Raw genomic sequence first — 6,940 nt, 5'->3', positions numbered from 1 at the left:
CACACACACACACACACACACACACACATATATATATATATATATGTATATATTGTTTGTGACCTTTCCTTAGCTAATTCTATATAACACTTTCATGTATATTTACGCACTCTACATACATACATACATATTAATTCTGCCTTGAGAATGAAGTTGTGTAACTTCAAAACATTGTTACCGAAATAACTACTAGTTTGACTTTCCTGCCCTAGTGTTGTAATGTCTTTTGCTGATCTTCTACACAGATTGCCTCTTGAAATACGTCGCCTTGGTCGCAGTATTGGACAAGTTAACAAGAAAATTGTGAGTTGTTATCATGCTGTTATATACAATATATATATATATATATATATATATATATATATATATATATATATTTGTATGTGTCATTGTATCTCCATATGTGTGTGTGTGTGTGTGTGTGTGTGTGTGTGTGTACACTATATATTGTTTTTCGGAAGAAAGTACACACTGGATAAACTTCAAACGATGAATCCAGTGTGTACTTTCTTCCGAAAAAATGATTCCTGGACTCCAGCTCTTCACGAATATACATTATATATATGTATATATATATATATATATACATATATATATATATATATATATATATGTTGAGACATTCTGACAGGTTGATGTAAACGGAATAGGAAACACGGGAGTCATAGTCTTGAGTTTATTCCTGACTAGTTTCGCAGGTATGCTTTTTCAAAGGAATGATATATATATATATATATATATATATATACATATATATGTATATATATATATATATATCAAATCAAGTAACGTAGGTGTCGTAACACACGAATACAATGGGGTTTAAGTTTTATATATATATATGTATATGTGTGCGTGTGTGTGTCATTTACATCGTCGCAAGCTCGTGTACGAGTAGTATCAATTTCGTTATCAATCATCCGGTTTCCTCGGCTGATATCTGTGCCAGATGTGATTTAAGTGCGGCTTACACGAACAATGTTTCGGCACCAAGTTCCCGTTTTCTCGGCAGCTTTTTATCGCTTTGCTGGACCACCGCGCTCTCGTTGTTCACACGATACTGGAGTTTGTTCCTGAGATCGGCAGCGCACCTTGCGGCCAGTCTCGCGCTAGCTAAGTCTTGATTTCCAGGGCATGATTTTACTCAGGACACCGAGGAACGCATTTAGGAACGCGTTCAGCTCTGGTTATTTCGGTAAACAGTTTTGCACGAAGCTTGTGCTTGGGCAGTATCTATGCTCTTTCGTCAACTCTCATAAAAATTTAATCACATTTTAGGCCTCACCAACTCGTCAGACATCATATATTAATGTAATTTCGATGTGAGAAGGCCACAAAAGTTTCCTATTTCGGGAGCAAGATGACTATCTTCTGGGTACCATGGGAATACGAAATTAGTTTCCAATTTTTTTTTTGCCGGAACACTGTTTCGGTAGCATTTAGTGCCGAAACATCGCTCGTATGAACAGTGCTTCAGGAGTCTGTGGTGGAAGAGACGCGTATAACATTACGTGAACGTTACTTGGACTATGGTGCCGAGGTAGTAAATGAAGCTCAAGTGGGTTTGTTGGCTTTATTCTAGTTAGTGCGAGTGTCGACCTAGGTTGGGTCGGGCGGTCAGGCTCCGAGGAAACCCGACCGCAAGGTTGACCGCGTGGGCCTTGGGACGCACGCCACTGAGTTACAAGTGCTGTAGAGAACCGCCCTTGGGAAAAAAAAGGCTCTTTATAAACACAGCAGACGTACGCAAAAGTAGCGAAGGACACAGCCTCACCGAAACATGGCTCGGCAGGGCCAAGGTTGTGTTTTCATGAGGACACAAACACCTGTAGTACAAGCATAATATGAACTTGATCTACACAATAGTAATATAAGGCCGAAGGCCAGCTGTTTCTACGCAACATATAAATTCCTTGTCCACCCCACTTCTGCAGCAACGATACTATAAGCCAAAATGTCGCGTAGACGCACATGTGGGTAAGCTAGAGACACCACAAGCGGGTCGAAGTCGGATGAGAAGGCAGGAGGAGGACGAGGTTGTTCCAATCGCTCCTTCCTTCTTCTTCATTTATCTTCCTCATGATGTTCTGTTTTCCTCAAAGGCCGCTGTGCCGTTGCGGACAACTATCTTCCTGACTCTTTTGTTCCTGGAAATTTGCTTCCACGAGGAAGGTTCAATGTTGGTTAACCCCAGGATGTGCTTAAGCTGATCTTTGCAGAGACGCTTTGGTCCTCCTCGTAGGATGTGGCCTGCCCAGTGGAGACAATGGTGGATGATAGGGACTTCGACAGTGAGTATAGCAATGCTCGGTTGCCACGGTATTGGTGAAGAGGGCTTCCCATCGAATTTTGAGCATCTACCTCAGCTTATACTGCTGGAATCGCTTGAGGTGTTTGATTTCACGGCGGTAGAGCGTCCAAGTCTCTCAGGCATAGAGAAGGGCTTAGAGGACCTGGAAGACCATGATCTTGCTTCGGGTGGTCTTCGCATGGGTCTGGAATGCGCGTGGGGGTCTACGAGAGAATGTTCCCCGCTAGGAGCTGGCTGTTGATAATGATGTTGGTACTTGGTAGGGTTTGACCGGCCGGTGGTCGGACGAGAACCTGGGTCTTCTCGGTGTTCAACTTCAATCCAAAACACTCGCAGGTAGCGTCGTCGAGATTGATTGTCCTTTGAAGGCCGTCAGCAATCCGGCTCGGAGTGACTGTGTGTGTATATATGCGTGTATGTGTTTGTGTATGTATGTATGTATGTATGTGTATTTTTTAATGTAGGTGTGTATGTATATACGTACGTATACAGTATATATATATATATATATATATATATATATATATATATATATATATATGTATATATATATATATATATATATACTTATGTATGTAGCATGTATGGATATGTAACACACACGCACATCGTATCTATGCCTGCACATATGTGCATACTGTATATATTTATAGATCTATAGACATGCTATCCATCTTTCGGTGTTGAATTATTCCAAAAATGGTTTTGATCAAAACTATCAAAATATGATGAATATTTAACGACATGGTACATAGTTATCTACACATATGTCTTGTCGTCTCCTGGGTCACCTTTAAGTGTCCACAGTGGCAAAGATTCCCGTTAGTCCCGCACATAGAAAACGGTGTCACGGGCCAACACGTAATTGACGTCAACGCGTGAATTTAAGCCTCCAATATCTTAGACAGCGTTGCCCAACCTGGGGTGTTGGGAAATGATGCACACAAAAATCACATTGATATATATGTATCATTAGTTACCCAGTTGTGTGTATTTGACTTTTTCCATGCTATTTAACTATTCTAGGGTGTTCTTATTTCTTCTGCAAAGAAATAGTTTACAATTTGTTTCAGTTCTAAGGAATCAAGAAAATGAATCATTAAGCAGTACACTTCACTTTCTTTTATCCTTCTAATAACAAGAAAGGGGTGCTAGACTGCTCAGACATGACAACAGGGGGTGCTGTGGTCGGAAAAGGTTGGGAAACGCTGATCCGAGGGATTTGAGATAATCAGCTCTCCTAACACTACAACGCTGATATGTCAAATTTTTTTTTCTTGGTTATTGCTTTTCAAACGTTGCTTTACGGGCAGTTTGCTCAATTTATCTAATATTTGTATGAAATAAATTTAATCGCCGAATATATTACTATCTTAAACTTGATTTAACAGAAATAGTGATGATAAATAAATATATATATTTTCTGTATACATTAGTCTCCTGACAACTGTTTCTTTTGTATTAAAACATCAAAATATATGCGAACAAATGCATATGATGATAAATATTTCATAAAGTACTAAAGCAGTAGTTACCTTGTAGACAATGAAAAATATATCATAGTACTTTAGTACAATACTCACTGCGAACGTGTAGTAGCGTTGGTAAACTAGAATCCATAATAACTTTGTAACCGACACTAGACTCACGTTTTCTAACGGACAGCGCGCTTTCGATGAAGTTGGTGACGCTGACGTCTCCTTTATGCGTTATACGTCGGTGACAGGCGTCTACAGACTACAGTTAGGAAGTGGAATCGAGCATTCGACCAGAGGATGGAAGCATCACTGCCAGATGCCGCAATTCAAGAAAACTTCCGGATGTAAACGTCACCGTCATCGTCGTCGTCGTCGTCGTCGTATTTTTCTACTATATTGGGTTGGGTTGAATAATTTAGTTTTGCTTTGCTTTGTTTTGTTGTTTTGTATCATGTTTTCTTCTATGTTTCATTTAATTTTATTAATTCTATTTTTTATTAATTTTGTAATGTTTATTTTGTTTTTAGTTTAGTAGATTTTGTCTTATTTCATTATTAGTCTTGTTTTTGTTTTGTTATGTTTCGTTTTATTTTGTTATTGATACATATTTTCTACTGTTTTCTTTTATATTTATTTTTTCTTCTAGGTTAGGATAGAATAGGCATTGCCAAAAATTGACTGGGTTCTACAAAATACCCTCGACGACACTCTTGTCTGACTTGATGAACCTCGCCGCACCAATTGGAAAACAGAAAACAGTTCCAGTGGCAGGTATCGGAGACTATGACACTGGGGATTAGAGAAGAGCAGGGCGCTTATGCGGTAACATTTCTGTACAAGCTCTCATCCGGGAGCTGTCAATCATGAATCTAGCATGTGATCTAAAACCAAGAAGGGTTCACATAATATAATAGGTGCTATTTTGGTATGCGATCTCATTTATGGCGTGACCTCAAAAATTAGGATTTTGCTTTGGTATGCCATCCGAACCTAACCTAATCTAACCTAACCTAACCTAAACTAAGCTAAATTTTGAGATCACGCCATAAATGAGATCGCATACCAAAAACAGCAAAAAATATATGGTGAGCATAGATCGCTACTATTAGGTGAGATCACATACCAAAACAAAAGCACGACTTTGAGGTCGCATACCAAAAGAGAGAGAGAAAAAAAAAAAAAAATATATATATATATATATATATATATATATATATATATATAGACATATATATATATATACTGTATATATATATATATATGTATATATATATATATATATACACGTAATTTTACATATTGAAAGCAGGCTATGTTGAACACACGATAACAGGAAGTCGACAGCAACGGAATCAAGCTTCAGTTCGGACTCAATAACGCCTCCGGTGCTGTCGACTTCCTGTCTATATATATATATATATATATATATATATATATATATATATATATATATATATATATATATATATATATATATATGAACATACATACATACATATATACATTCATACACACACACACATACACACCCACCCATATATATATATATATATATATATATGTATACATATATATATATATATATATATATATACATATATATATGTATATATATATATATATATATATATATATATATATATATATATATATATATATGTATATGTATACTGATAAATAAATATACCATCCCAAGTCCACTGCTGAACAAAGATTTTTATCATGCCATTCCATGACTCGTACAGCTGCGCCAACCTCTGCCACACCACTTCTGCAAACTTCTCTATCTCATCCCTCCGCCTTCTGTCTGGCCTCCCTCTTGCACGCTTCCCATCTCTCGTCGTCGAATCAGTAACACATCTGCTCCATCGATGATTATTCGTTCGTAACTTACCTGCTCAATTCCACTTCCTCTCTTTTACCGCCTCCACAAAATCTTTCACTCTAGTCTGGTCTCTCACCTAACTTGTTCTCTTCCTGTCTTTCAGCATTATTCCCATCACTGATCGCTCCATTCTCCTCTGTACATTCCCTAGTTTTGTCTTCATCGCCTTCGTCAGCTTCCAAGTCTCACTTACGTAAGTTATGGTTGGCAGTATACATTAATAGTAGACTTTGCGATTCAAAAATAGAGGTAGAGAGGCTCTCATGTTCTTCTTATAGTTACCAAACATTTTCCAACCAATTGTAATACGCCTTTTTGTTTTATTATCGTGACATTTAGTCCATTTCATCATCATGCATAATAACTATACTCTTCAACTTCTTCAAGACTCTCATATCCATTATAATATCTTTGCTTTCAACTTTTGTGTTGAACATTACTTTGGTTTTACTCTGATTCATCTTTAAACTTACTTTGAGACTTTCCTTATTCAGATCACTCAGAATGTCTTGTAAGTCTTTTGCTCTTTCTGAAATAAGAATAAAGTCATTTACAAATCTTAGGAGATTTTTTTAAACCTCTCTCTTCCCAATTCAACCTTCTGAAAATCTCTTCCAGGCAAGCTGTAAATAGTTTGGGTGAAATTGTATCGCTTTGCCATAATCTTTTCTCGATGTTTATCTTTTCTGTATCTTTATATAATCGAATTACTGCAGTACCTTTCACAAAAATCTTTTCTAGAGCCCTCACGATCTGTTCGTTTGTACCCTGCTGGCGTAGCGAGTTTAGTATTGCTATTTGTTCTGCCGAATCAAAGGCCTTCTCGTAATCTATAAAAGCTAAACAAAGAGGTATATTGTATTCTGTAGTTTTCTCGATTAGTTGATTCATCGTCTATAATAGTCTATAGTCGAGTATCCATCTAAAACTTTGGTTAGTCTATTTGTAAGGATCTTGGAGAACATCTTATAAAGATTTGATAACAATGTAATGGATCGGTAGATACTAAGGTCCTTCTGGTCGCCTTTCTTGTGAAGCGAAATCACTATAGTATTGCACCACGTCCTCGTGTTTGTCTCCTACCCCACTTTAATAAATCATCTCTGTCGAGCACTTCCATCCCTTTCATAATTCTGTAAATGGTCAGTATATCTCCCCTTTCTCTTCTTTGTTCCAGGGTTGGTAGTTCCAGTTTGGACGGTCTTTCTTCGTATGTCAATTTAGAGAGAGTTGGTGCCAATTTTGTTGTTGCTCTTTGAATTCTTA

General features: G+C 37.3%; 1 protein-coding gene across 2 annotated transcripts in view; it reads right to left on the bottom strand.

The window, feature by feature from the left end:
* LOC143019016 (protein Star-like) overlaps positions 1-4,080 on the bottom strand; it is an 18,048-nt gene extending 13,968 nt beyond the window's left edge. The window contains exon 1 of one of the 2 annotated variants that reach the window (XM_076174715.1): positions 3,961-4,080. The gene's annotated coding sequence lies outside the window, so the exon portion shown is untranslated. Of the gene's footprint in view, positions 1-3,894 lie in introns of both variants that reach the window. The other variant, XM_076174716.1, reaches the window with a different exon arrangement.
* Positions 4,081-6,940: the final 2,860 nt, after the last annotated feature.

Source organism: Oratosquilla oratoria, chromosome 36, assembly GCF_046742065.1.
Source record: "Oratosquilla oratoria isolate Oo_2021 chromosome 36, ASM4674206v1, whole genome shotgun sequence".
In the NCBI taxonomy this organism is placed as follows: domain Eukaryota; kingdom Metazoa; phylum Arthropoda; class Malacostraca; order Stomatopoda; family Squillidae; genus Oratosquilla; species Oratosquilla oratoria.
This window is presented reverse-complemented; position numbering and strand designations above follow the sequence as displayed.